Here is a 13735-nt window from a genome sequence, read left to right as displayed (position 1 = left end):
TATGGAAGATGAAGCCATCTTAAACCAACCGTTCACTAAGGAAGAAGTGGAAGCGGCGATCCAACAATCTTAAAAAGGAAAAACCCCGGGCATAGACGGACTACCGATTGAATTATTTCAAACATTTTGGCCTACCATGGCAGACCTGCTTATGCGGTGGCTCAATGCCTGTTTTGCGCAGAAGAAGTTAGGTCGTACAAGCTCGACAGGGGTCATGGTCTTAATCCCGAAAGTGATATATCCATTAACACCTGAACATTATCGCCCCATCACTTTGTTATGTGCCGATTATAAAATATTGGCACGAATATTAACGCGCCGACTACAACACTATGCAGCTACCCTACTAGGCCCCCATCAATTTGTGCACGGAACTAATGGCAATATAACTACCGTTCTCACTAGCATACGAGACATCGTTACTGTAATGAATGAAGCCCCTGACTCGGAAGCAGCTCTAGTAGCCCTGGACTTCAAAGGAGCATTTGACTCATTGTATCATCATTATCTATTTCGGCATTTAACTCAGGTTGGATGCGGAGAATCCTTCGTAGAAGCGATAAAGAGCCTATACACCCAGGCTCGGGTACATTTGTGTGTAAATAGAACGTTATCCTCGCCGTTTGTTCTTCAGCGCTCTGTTAGGCAAGGTTGCCCCTTTTCACTCCTCGCCTTCTGTACAGCTCTTAGTCCTTTCCTACACCAAATAAATCAACGACTACAAGGGATACAAGCGTATGGCATGACCTACCGAGTTTTTGCATACGCCGACGATGTCACAGTGGCGGTGCGTGATCATCAGGATTATGTTAACCTAATGGAAATCTTGGAACAATTACGAGTAAATACAGGCTTGTGCCTCAACCTGAGAAAATCAAAAATACTACCCTTGGGGAGAATGGCAAGGAGCTGGACAGAATCTGTCCCAATGACCGTGACGGATGTATTGAAAGTACTCGGGATCTACTTCTCGAGAAACCTGGTCGAGACTTCCAACCACACATTTCAAACCATAGTGCCCAAAATACAAGCAGTATTACATTTCAACCGACTCCGCCAACTGTCACTAAGCGCTAGAATCAAATATGTCAACACTTATGCACTCTCGAAACTATGGTATGTGGCGCAAATACTACCCGTGCCTAGCCAAACGGCTGCGAGAATCCGGAGAATGATCACACGCTTTCTCTGGCACGGTCACCTGTTCCATGTAGCTCATAACACACTATGCCAACCAACTCGTCTTGGAGGACTAAACCTGCTGAGTATCGACCGACAAGCGCAAGCCTTATTTTTGCACCGCCATATCACCATGATAGTCCAGCATCAAGATAGCATTACGGCTCGTGTGCTACGCTCCATGCTGGATGAAGTGGAACTATGTGCCCAATTTACCCAGGTGTTATACCCACTAAATTTCTCTATTTACGAACAACCATAGTGGAAATTTGTTACATGTTGATGCTCCTTCCAAGTGTGGATCCTTCTGATATAACAGTCAAATCTCTCTCAAAAATGCTGCAAACCCGGATGAAACATATTCCGCGTATTGTCCCATTATTCCCCAGTGTGCGCTGGAACATCGTGTGGAGAAACATAGCGGCGACCCACCTCCCCCAATCGAGTGCGCCCCATATGGTACTTAACTGTACACGATGCTATCGTCACTAGAGTACGATTGCAGAGATACCTTATGGCAGACAACTCCCATTGTACCAAATGTGCACAGGACGACACCCTAGTGCATCGACTGACGACATGTGTGACAGTCGTGGAACATTGGAAACACCTTAAGAAGTTACTTGGAATCATATGCCGCCGCTCTCCGAATGACTTCACGGTGAACCATTTATTAACTCCAGAGTTTCAGTATTTTCCTCTCACAAGAACACGTGCAGTGCAATTTCTCATAGGACATTACGTCTATTATGTGCTTGGCAACCAACCTCATGTACAAAACTGTCATTCAAATTCTATGCCAGTGAACAATATTATCACAATGATCAGATAACCTGTAAAGCCTTGTATGCAAATTTTCTACATGTGATCCTTTGAAATTGACGTCCAATGTAAAATCTGTGTAAGTAGTAGCTAATTTCAATAAAGAAAATTTAAAAAGAAAAAAAAATGGTTAGCGCACGGTACTTATAAGGCAGTATCTCTTAGCTATGCAGGGGTTGTGACTTCGAGCCTCACCTGGAGCAATTGCTTTTTCCCCTATGCAATCTTTCTGTCATCATATTTATTTAAAGCATTGCAGAAGTTTCGATTCCAATAGTTCCAGTGGCGCAATTGTTTAGCGCACGGTACTTATAAGGCAGTATCTATGAGCTATGCCGGGCTTGTGAGTTCGAGCCTCACCTGCAGCAATTTATTTTTCCCTCCTGGAATCTTTCTCTAATCATATTTAAAGAATTGTAGAAGCTTTGATTCTAACAGCTCCAGTGGCGCAATTTGTTAGCGCACGGTACTTATAAGGGAGTATGTCTGAGCTATGCCGGCGTTGTGAGTTCGAGCCTCACCTGAAGCAATTGCTTTTTCCCCTATGGAATCTTTCTGTCATCATATTTAAAGAAGTGCAGAAGCTTCGATTCCAACAGCTCCAGCGGCGCAATTGGTTAGTGCACGGTACTTATAAGGCAGTATCTCTGAGCTATGCCGGGGTTGTGAGTTCGAGCCTCACCTGGAGCAATTGCTTTTCCCCTATGCAATCTTTCTGTCATCATATTTCAAGCACTTCAGAAGTTTCAATTCCAACAGCTCCAGTGGCGCAATTGGTTAGCGCACGGTACTTATAAGGGAGTATGTCTGAGCTATGCCGGCGTTGTGAGTTCGAGCCTCACCTGAAGCAATTGCTTTTTCCCCTATGGAATCTTTCTGTCATCATATTTAAAGAAGTGCAGAAGCTTCGATTCCAACAGCTCCAGCGGCGCAATTGGTTAGTGCACGGTACTTATAAGGCAGTATCTCTGAGCTATGCCGGGGTTGTGAGTTCGAGCCTCACCTGGAGCAATTGCTTTTCCCCTATGCAATCTTTCTGTCATCATATTTCAAGCATTTCAGAAGTTTCAATTCCAACAGCTCCAGTGGCGCAATTGGTTAGCGCACGGTACTTATAAGGGAGTATGTCTGAGCTATGCCGGCGTTGTGAGTTCGAGCCTCACCTGAAGCAATTGCTTTTTCCCCTATGGAATCTTTCTGTCATCATATTTAAAGAAGTTCAGAAGCTTCGATTCCAACAGCTCCAGCGGCGCAATTGGTTAGTGCACGGTACTTATAAGGCAGTATCTCTGAGCTATGCCGGGGTTGTGAGTTCGAGCCTCACCTGCAGCAATATATTTTTCCCTCCTGGAATCTTTCTGTCATCATATTTAAAGCATTGCAGAAGCTTCGATTCTAACAGCTCCAGTGGCGCGAGTTCGCTGCCAGCACTGGCACGCGGTGCATCGTCTCTACGTGCGGTCCGTGTCGAGCATTTACGTGCAAGCGAGTGAAATTACGGTTAAGTCTACCTTCTGTGTTCTGAACCATGTCTGTACGGCGAGTGAATACTGTGAAATTGGTCTTCACGAATGTGCGACAAAAACCAACATCGATACAACTGCATCGGTGGATACAGCAGAATTTGTCACTAACAGAAGATCAAGTGCTTAGTATTGAAATCGATCAATATCGAAAGTGTGTGTTTATAAAGTTAATATCGCGAGTGTTAGGCGAGCAGATAATATTACGATCGGGAGGCACATTAGTTTACACTGATGACAATGGGGAGCATGAGGTAAAACTGGAATGGGCGGATCAAAATAGCGTAATTGTGAATGTACATGTAGATCCTATGGAACTTCCAATGGACGTTCTACAACAGACACTGACAACATATGGTGATGTGAAATATGTTGATGATGAAAAGTACACGGATGAACGTATATACCCAACGCGTACCGGTACAAAGCGAATCCGCATGACGCTTAAAAAACCAATTCCATCGTACATCACTATCAAAGGTGATCGATATTGGGTAACGTACTATGGTCAAAAGATTACGTGCAGGATATGTGAATCTACAGAACATCTCTCAAATTGTTGCGATAAGCGTAGAAAACCAGGAAGAAGGACAGCCTCCACATATGCGGAAGCCACCCACCGATCACCAATCAATATTGATGCAGCAGAACAACCACTGCCATACCAGCCTACAAGTTTTCAAGTACCCAAGACAACCCTGGACATAGAAATGAAAGAATCACCAAAGAACCCAGATGTAAAAGAACCCGAAGGTGCCGCACAGACGCCACTGGATCCTCCGACGAACAAAGTTTCATCAGAAAGAGAGAAGCAAAGGAAACTTCCCATTTGTTAACAATAGAAGGTCAAAATTCGACATGGGTTTCGGAAGTTGAACGCGAGGAACTTTCGAGTAACTACCAGGTCACGCCTGAAGCCTCGATTAGCGATAAGATAGCCCCTCCCCTCCCCGCGAACAGCTGTGTATCGGAAGGTGAAAAGAGCCAGGCAAGTCATGAGCTTTCCCTGCCAGGCGCTTCCTCGCACACAACGACCTTGAAACTAGCAGAAGGAAACGTGAGTGGACAACATGACCAACCTAAAATTGCTCCCCCCCTTCCCTCGTCACAATCGCAAGAAATGGTATCAGGAGATGACTCCCAAACTGAAGAGGAATCCACAGATGATAAGCAAGTTATGGACAAAGGTCAACGAAATAGAAAAAAACGCACAAGTTCACGACTGAAAGCGGTAACAGAAGGTAAGAAAAATAAATGTACCAGGATGTTTCTAAGCCAGCAGTCCATCACACACAGCAGGAAGACCCAACAAAAGTGAAATGTTAAGTAGATGTGGGTTCAGATCGCCTTCCCCCCGCCCCCTCCATTAGGTAGTTAGTGTAAGGAGAAATGTTTGTTTATGTTTTGAGATGACAGTGATTTACGAGTGTAGTGCGCGACATAAATTTGTGTACTTTCCTAGTGTATACAGTGTAATGTTATATATTACATGTTAGAGAGTTACAAAATGAATATCGATATAATAACAGGTAGAAAAAATAGTGTAAATTGTGTCATGCACATGAACGATTATCATCATTCTGAAAACACTTCGGACTAATACTTACTTTAGTGTAATTGAGCACCAAAAATGCACATTTACGTGGTATTCTTATATACAGTTTTTTATAATATCTTATTGTGCATGAATTACAGCACTCGTCTTTGTACCCTTAACATCAATGGGATCCTGACGCCAGTGAAATGCAAATTGCTTGCGGACTTTGTCCGAATCCACTCGATTGACATTTTATACTTGCAGGAAGTTTGTATTGTAGATTTTAACTTCCTGTATGGGTACGAGGCTATTGTAAACTTGGGGACAAGCGGGAGAGGGACGGCAATTATAATCAAAAGTGGTATAGAAATAAAAAATGTAAAGAAATTAGTCGATGGGAGGGGAATTAGTTTTCAAAGTCAACGTTATACTTTTGTTAATATCTACGCCCCCTCCGGACAGCAAAACAGATGGAAGAGAGAACAATTTTACCAGGCTGAGATCGTATACTTACTTCCAAATAATGATTCGTGTATCATCCTAGGTGGTGATTTTAATCAAGTGCTGCGATCATGTGATTGTATAGGAAAGTTTCAAAATAGTTTAGCTTTAACGACCTTTATCAGCGATTTACAGCTGAAGGACATCTGGACCGAAAAACGAAAGGATATAGTGTTTACCTATTTCAATAACAAAGCAGGTTCTAGACTGGACAGATTCTATACACTTGGTCATACTATAAAATATGTGACGACAATAGATGCTTTGCCGGTACCTTTTTCAGATCATATAGCAATCAGAATGAGTATTAATCTACAAGAATCTAAATTAGTTTGGGGTCCGTCCTATTGGAAAATGAACTCTGCCCTACTTCAACAGCCTAATGTTAATGATATGTTCGAAGAAAAATGGAAGTATTGGTGCCGGTGTAACGGGGAATTTGGACTCCGTAGAAAAGTGACTGTACAGTCAATTTTCTACGCAGTCCAAATTCCCCGTTTTCGTGACGGGGAATTTGGACTCCGTAGAAAAATGACTGTACAGTCAATTTTCTACAGAGAAAAATGACTGCCCTTTTCAGTTCCCGTCAATTAAGCAGGGGGTACAATATCCCCGTAGAAAAATGACTGCATGTCAATTCCCACTTAAAGTGGGGGTACAATATCCCCGTAGAAAAGTGACTGCCCCCTTAAATCCTGCTTATATTAGGAGGGGGTATAATTTCCCCGTAGAAAAGTGACTGCCCTATTAAATCCTGCTTATATTAGGAGGGGGTATAATTTCCCCGTAGAAAAGTGACTGCCCTATTAAATCCTGCTAATATGAGAAGGGGGTACAATTTCCCCGTAGAAAAGTGACTGCCCCTTATATCCAGCTTATATTAGGAGGGGGTACAAATTACCCGTAGAAAAGTGACTGCCCCCTTAAACCCTGCTTATATTAGGAGGGGGTACAATTTCCCCGTAGAAAAGTGACTGCCCCTTTAAATCCTGCTTATATTAGGAGGGGGTATAATTTCCCCGTAGAAAAGTGACTGCCCTTTTAAATCCTGCTTATATTAGGAGGGGGTATAATTTCCCCGTAGAAAAGTGACTGCCCCTTTAAATCCTGCTTATATTAGGAGGGGGTATAATTTCCCCGTAGAAAAGTGACTGCCCTATTAAATCCTGCTAATATGAGAAGGGGGTACAATTTCCCCGTAGAAAAGTGACTGCCCCCTTATATCCTGCTTATATTAGGAGGGGGTACAAATTCCCCGTAGAAAAGTGACTGCCCCTTTAAATCCTGCTTATATTAGGAGGGGGTATAATTTCCCCGTAGAAAATTGACTGCCCCCTTAAATCCTGCTTATGTTAGGAGGGGGTATAATTTCCCCGTAGAAAAGTGACTGCCCCTTTAAATCCTGCCTATATTAGGAGGGGGTATAATTTCCCCGTAGAAAAGTGACTGCCTTATTAAATCCTGCTAATATGAGAAGGGGGTACAATTTCCCCGTAGAAAAGTGACTGCCCTATTAAATCCTGCTAATATGAGAAGGGGGTACAATTTCCCCGTAGAAAAGTGACTGCCCCCTTATATCCTGCTTATATTAGGAGGGGGTACAAATTCCCCGTAGAAAAGTGACTGCCCCTTTAAATCCTGCTTATATTAGGAGGGGGTATAATTTCCCCGTAGAAAAGTGACTGCCCTATTAAATCCTGCTAATATGAGAAGGGGGTACAATTTCCCCGTAGAAAAGTGACTGCCCGCTTATATCCTGCTTATATTAGAAGGGGGTACATATTCCCCGTAGAAAAGTGACTGCCCCCTTATATCCTGCTTATATTAGAAGGGGGTACATATTTCCCGTAGAAAAGTGACTGCCCTATTAAATCCTGCTTATATTAGGAGGGGTATAATTTCCCCGTAGAAATGTGACTGCCCCCTTATATCCTGCTTATATTAGGAAGGGGTACAAATTCCCCGTAGAAAAGTGACTGCCCCCTTAAATCCTGCTAATATGAGAAGGGGGTACAATTTCCCCGTAGAAAAGTGACTGCCCCCTTATATCCAGTTTATATTAGGAGGGGGTACAAATTCCCCGTAGAAAAGTGACTGCCCCCTTAAACCCTGCTTATATTAGGAGGGGGTATAATTTCCCCGTAGAAAAGTGACTGCCCCCTTAAATCCTGCTTACATTATCAGGGGGTACAATTTCCCCGTAGAAAAGTGACTGCCCCTTTAAATCCTGCTTATATTAGGAGGGGGTATAATTTCCCCGTAGAAAAGTGACTGCCCTTTTAAATCCTGCTAATATGAGAAGGGGGTACAATTTCCCCGTAGAAAAGTGACTGCCCCCTTATATCCTGCTTATATTAGGAGGGGGTACAAATTCCCCGTAGAAAAATGACTGCCACCTTAAATCCTGCTTATATTAGGAGGGGTATAATTTCCCCGTAGAAAAGTGACTGCCCCTTTAAATCCTGCTTATATTAGGAGGGGGTATAATTTCCCCGTAGAAAAGTGACTGCCCCTTTAAATCCTGCTTATATTACGAGGGGGTATAATTTCCCCGTAGAAAAGTGACTGCCCCCTTAAATCCTGTTTATATTAGGAGGGGGTATAATTTCCCCGTTGAAAAGTGACTGCCCCTTTAAATCCTACTTATATTAGGAGGGGGTATAATTTCCCCGTAGAAAAGTGACTGCCCCCTTAAATCCTGCTTATATTAGGAGGGGGTATAATTTCCCCGTAGAAAAGTGACTGCCCCCTTAAATCCTGCTTATATTAGGAGGGGGTATAATTTCCCCGTAGAAAAGTGACTGCCCCCTTAAATCCTGCTTAAATTAGGAGGGGGTATAATTTCCCCGTTGAAAAGTGACTGCCCCTTTAAATCCTGCTTATATTAGGAGGGGGTATAATTTCCCCGTAGAAAAGTGACTGCCCCCTTAAATCCTGCTTATATTGGGAGGAGGTATAATTTCCCCGTAGAAAAGTGACTGCCCCCTTAAATCCTGCTTATATTAGGAGGGGGTATAATTTCCCCGTAGAAAAGTGACTGCCCCATTAAATCCTGCTAATATTAGAAGGGGTACAATTTCCCCGTAGAAAAGTGACTGCCCCTTTTATCTTTAATACATATGGAGGGGGTACAAATTTCCCCCTCGAAAAGTTACTGTTCTAATAATTAGTTCTTACATGAGAAATTGCATACAAAATGCTACGGAGAAAAGTTGCTGCTTACTTAATTTACTTCACAAAACAGTAGGGAAATTAGATGTACTATATTGTCGTATAAAGCCTTTATAACTCTGGTATCTGGCTCATAATTGACTTAATTATTACGTACAACTTTCTCATTTGAATGTTCATCAAAACATTTGAATGAGTCTACCATTTGAGTAGGGTGATAAAGGTGTCCTGGGTTCAATACCCGGTGGAGGCACATGGTAATTCGGATCCAACTTTAAACTGTGGGTCCATTCTTGATTAGACTTAGTGTGCATAAATTAAAACGCTAACTCAATCAATCCATCAATCAAGACATTTGAATTGCATTTTCTTGAAACATTTTGGACAACAAATTTGTACACAATGTGTGTGTGTACTGTCACAAATAAATAGGTTTCTCATCATAAAAATACTTCTTATATAATCTATGCATAACTAACAAGAAGTAAAACACTTTGTCCCTTGTGGTAAGTATATTTATTTGAAAAGCACGACGAGAGCCCGTAGAAGCGATATTTTAACATGGAAATATTTTATAACTTGTAAAATATAATTGAAAGTGGTTGCTTCCACATATCCGTAGTAACTCTCGAATTTAAAAATTACATTGATGCATTTTATGATAGAACCTTTGATCAATTTTTAAAATAATCGAATACACACGTTATTCGTGTTATGAGGTTGATAAATCATAATTTTGTTACACAGAAACATATATTACATATAAACATACTTACACACACCAACATATTTATGTACACACTAATCATATTTTGATAGGAACAAATAACAAGATACATCTACACACAGACTATAGTTTTAATTGTAACATTTTGATCAGAATCAATACGATTCAGAAACACCAGCAGTACACAAGTCAAATAAAACAATTGTTTTAACTTCAAAAAAATTGAACAAAAAAATAATATACAATGCATATAGCATGAGAATTATGATTTATCACTTTTCACTAAATATGTATTTCAATAATGCTGTAGTGCATTTTAATATAATATGTGATGTATTTCAATTTATACAAAAACTTTATCAAATACAGACATTTATAATTTCGTTGTGGTTTGCAACTAACCTATTACATATTATTCACCATGTTTAACACATGAAGGAGTCAGTGGATGATATTCTTAAGCCACATGTTTGATTTTTATGTTGTTGTTGTTGTACATACCATCATGCACAATAAGCAACCCACTGTCCAAAAAGTGCGAGACATTGTCATTTTTCTTTTCGAATGGCAGTATAATATGTACATCACTGAAGTTTTTGGCTCTCCAACCAGGTGGTCATCTGTGTAGTGATATAGTCATAAGCCACACTTTCCCGCTACGTAGGCTGTACATGCACCGTTAGAAAACATGGATTTTGGAGACAATAATGAAGGAAGTGACGAGTCACATCTTTTTGATAGTAATAGTGGAAATTTCTGGCACCCGTCAGCTAGCAGTTCAGTGTGGAACTCATCCTTCTGTACGTGTAATTATGAAATAGAGTTGTGGTTATGTTCGCTGTGGCTTGTGACTATCCGTTGAAAGTTTATATGCTGCATAAAACATTGATTACTACAATCCTCTGATCACAGTAACTAAATATAAAGTATATTTTCTTTCAAGCTAGTAAATATCTATGTCAAATGTGATTAATTAAGGCAGACGTCCCATTAACTTGAGCCGACCAGCTGAAGCATTGCCACAAAAATCCACACTTTCAAGGAAAAGGCAGCTGAATCGCCCACGATAGTACAGAGAGAAAGCAAAACGGAGACGTAATAGCGGATGCCAATAAGTACCCGATAAAACAAAGAGTACGGGACATGCTGTTAGTTTAAGACATTCCTTCGCTTGTTCCTCAGCATTTTGTCGTACATTTCGTGTGTATTCGATTATTTTAAAAATTGATCAAAGATTCTATCATAAAATGCATCAATGTAATTTTTAAATTCGAGAGTTACTACGGATATGTGGAAGCAACCACTTTCAATTATATTTTACAAGTTATAAAATATTTCCATGTTAAAATATCGCTTCTACGGGCTCTCGTCGTGCTTTTCAAATAAATATACTTACCACAAGGGACAAAGTGTTTTACTTTTTGTTAGTTATGCATAGATTATATAAGAAGTATTTTTATGATGAGAAACCTATTTATTTGTGACAGTACACACACACATTGTGTACAAAATTGTTGTCCAAAATGTATCAAGAAAATGCAATTCAAATGTCTTGATTGATGGATTGATTGAGTTAGCGTTTTAATTTATGCACACTAAGTCTAATCAAGAATGGACCCACAGTTTAAAGTTGGATCCGAATTACCATGTGCCTCCACCGGGTATTGAACCCAGGACACCTTTATCACCCAACTCAAATGGTAGACTCATTCAAATGTTTTGATGAACATTCAAATGAGAAAGTTGTACGTAATAATTAAGTCAATTATGAGCCAGATACCAGAGTTATAAAGGCTTTATACGACAATATAGTACATCTAATTTCCTTACTGTTTTGTGAAGTAAATTAAGTAAGCAGCAACTTTTCTCCGTAGCATTTTGTATGCAATTTCTCATGTAAGAACTAATTATTAGAACAGTAACTTTTCGAGGGGGAAATTTGTACCCCCTCCATATGTATTAAAGATAAAAGGGGCAGTCACTTTTCTACGGGGAAATTGTACCCCCTTCAAATATTAGCAGGATTTAATGGGGCAGTCAATTTTCTACGGGGAAATTATACCCCCTCCTAATATAAGCAGGATTTAAGGGGGCAGTCACTTTTCTACGGGGAAATTATACCTCCTCCCAATATAAGCAGAATTTAAGGAGGCAGTTACTTTTCTACAGGGAATTTGTACCCCCTCCTAATATTAGCAGGATTTAAGGGGCAGTCACTTTTCTACGGGGAAATTGTACCCCCTCCTAATATAAGCAGGATTTAAGGGGACAGTCACTTTTCTATGGGAAAATTGTACCCCCTCCTAATATAAGCAGGGTTTAAAGGGGCAGTCACTTTTCTACGGGGAAATTATACCCCCCCCTAATATAAGCAGGATTTAAGGGGGCAGTTACTTTTCTACAGGGAATTTGTACCCCCTCCTAATATTAGCAGGATTTAAGGGGCAGTCACTTTTCTACGGGGAAATTGTACCCCCTCCTAATATAAGCAGGATTTAAGGGGGCAGTCACTTTTCTACGGGAAAATTGTACCCCCTCGTAATATAAGCAGGATTTAAAGGGGCAGTCACTTTTCTACGGGGAAACTATACCCCCTCCTAATATAAGAAGGATTTAAAGGGGCAGTCACTTTTCTACGGGGAAACTATACCCCCTCCTAATATAAGCAGGATTTAAAGGGGCAGTCACTTTTCTACGGGGAAATTATACCCCTCCTAATATAAGCAGGATTTAAGGGGGCAGTCACTTTTCTACGGGGAAATTATACCCCTCCTAATATAAGCAGGATTTAAGGTGGCAGTCACTTTTCTACGGGGAATTTGTACCACCTCCCAATATAAGCAGGATATAAGGGGGCAGTCACTTTTCTACGGGGAAATTGTACCCCCTTCTCATATTATCAGGATTTAATAGGGCAGTCACTTTTCTACGGGGAAATTGTACCCCCTTCTCATATTAGAAGGATTTAATAGGGCAGTCACTTTTCTACGGGGAAATTATACCCCCTCCTAATATAAGCAGGATTTTAACGGGCAGTCACTTTTCTACGGGGAAATTATACCCCCTCCTAATATAAGCAGGATTTAAGGGGCAGTCACTTTTCTACGGGGAATTTGTACCCCCACCTAATATAAGCAGGATATAAGGGGGCAGTCACTTTTCTACGGGGAAATTGTACCCCCTTCTCATATTAGCAGGATTTAATAGGGCAGTCACTTTTCTACGGGGAAATTATACCCCCTCCTAATATAAGCAGGATTTAAAGGGGCAGTCACTTTTCTACGCGGAAATTATACCCACTCCTAATATAAGCAGGAATAAAGGGGGCAGTCACTTTTCTACGGGGAAATTGTACCCCCTTCTAATATTAGCAGGATTTAATAGGGCAGTCACTTTTCTAAGGGGAAATTGGCCCCCTTCTCATATTAGCAGGATTTAATAGGGCAGTCACTTTTCTACGGGGAAATTGGCCCCCTTCTCATATTAGCAGGATATAAAATAAGCAGGATTTATAGGGGCAGTCACTTTTCTACGGGAAAATTGTACCCCCTCCTAATATAAGCAGGATTTTAACGGGCAGTCACTTTTCTACGGGGAAATTGTACCCCCTTCTAATATTAGCAGGATTTAATAGGGCAGTCACTTTTCTACGGGGAAATTATACCCACTCCTAATATAAGCAGGATATAAGGGGGCAGTCACTTTTCTACGGGGAAATTGTACCCCCTTCTAATATTAGCAGGATTTAATAGGGCAGTCACTTTTCTACGGGGAAATTGTACCCCCTTCTCATATTAGCAGGATTTAATAGGGCAGTCACTTTTCTACGGGGAAATTGGCCCCCTTCTCATATTAGCAGGATATAAAATAAGCAGGATTTATAGGGGCAGTCACTTTTCTACGGGGAAATTGTACCCCCTCCTAATATAAGCAGGGTTTAAGGGGGCAGTCAATTTTCTACGGGGAATTTGTACCCCCTCCTAATATAAGCTGGATATAAGGGGGCAGTCACTTTTCTACGGGGAAATTGTACCCCCTTCTCATATTAGCAGGATTTAATAGGGCAGTCACTTTTCTACGGGGAAATTATACCCCCTCCTAATATAAGCAGGATTTTAACGGGCAGTCTCTTTTCTACGGGGAAATTGTACCCCCTTCTAATATTAGCAGGATTTAATAGGGCAGTCACTTTTCTACGGGGAAATTGTACCCCCTTCTCATATTAGCAGGATTTAATAGGGCAGTCACTTTTCTACGGGGAAATTATACCCCCTC

General features: G+C 41.0%; 1 protein-coding gene and 2 non-coding genes across 3 annotated transcripts in view; 2 read left to right on the top strand and 1 right to left on the bottom strand.

Annotated features, from left to right (window-relative positions):
* Positions 1-13735, bottom strand: part of LOC145992738 (tectonic-2-like) — a 619016-nt gene that overhangs the window by 21393 nt on the left and 583888 nt on the right. The window lies entirely within an intron of this gene.
* TRNAI-UAU (transfer RNA isoleucine (anticodon UAU)) lies at positions 2760-2851 on the top strand. The gene is given in 2 exon segments: positions 2760-2797; positions 2816-2851. It is a non-coding gene; the product is annotated as a tRNA-Ile (tRNA).
* Positions 3081-3172, top strand: TRNAI-UAU (transfer RNA isoleucine (anticodon UAU)). Its single transcript is given in 2 exon segments — positions 3081-3118; positions 3137-3172. It is a non-coding gene; the product is annotated as a tRNA-Ile (tRNA).

The sequence above is a fragment of the Lepisma saccharinum genome, chromosome 9 (genome assembly GCF_977018435.1).
Source record: "Lepisma saccharinum chromosome 9, izLepSacc3.1, whole genome shotgun sequence".
Classification (NCBI taxonomy): Eukaryota; Metazoa; Arthropoda; class Insecta; order Zygentoma; family Lepismatidae; genus Lepisma; species Lepisma saccharinum.
This window is presented reverse-complemented; position numbering and strand designations above follow the sequence as displayed.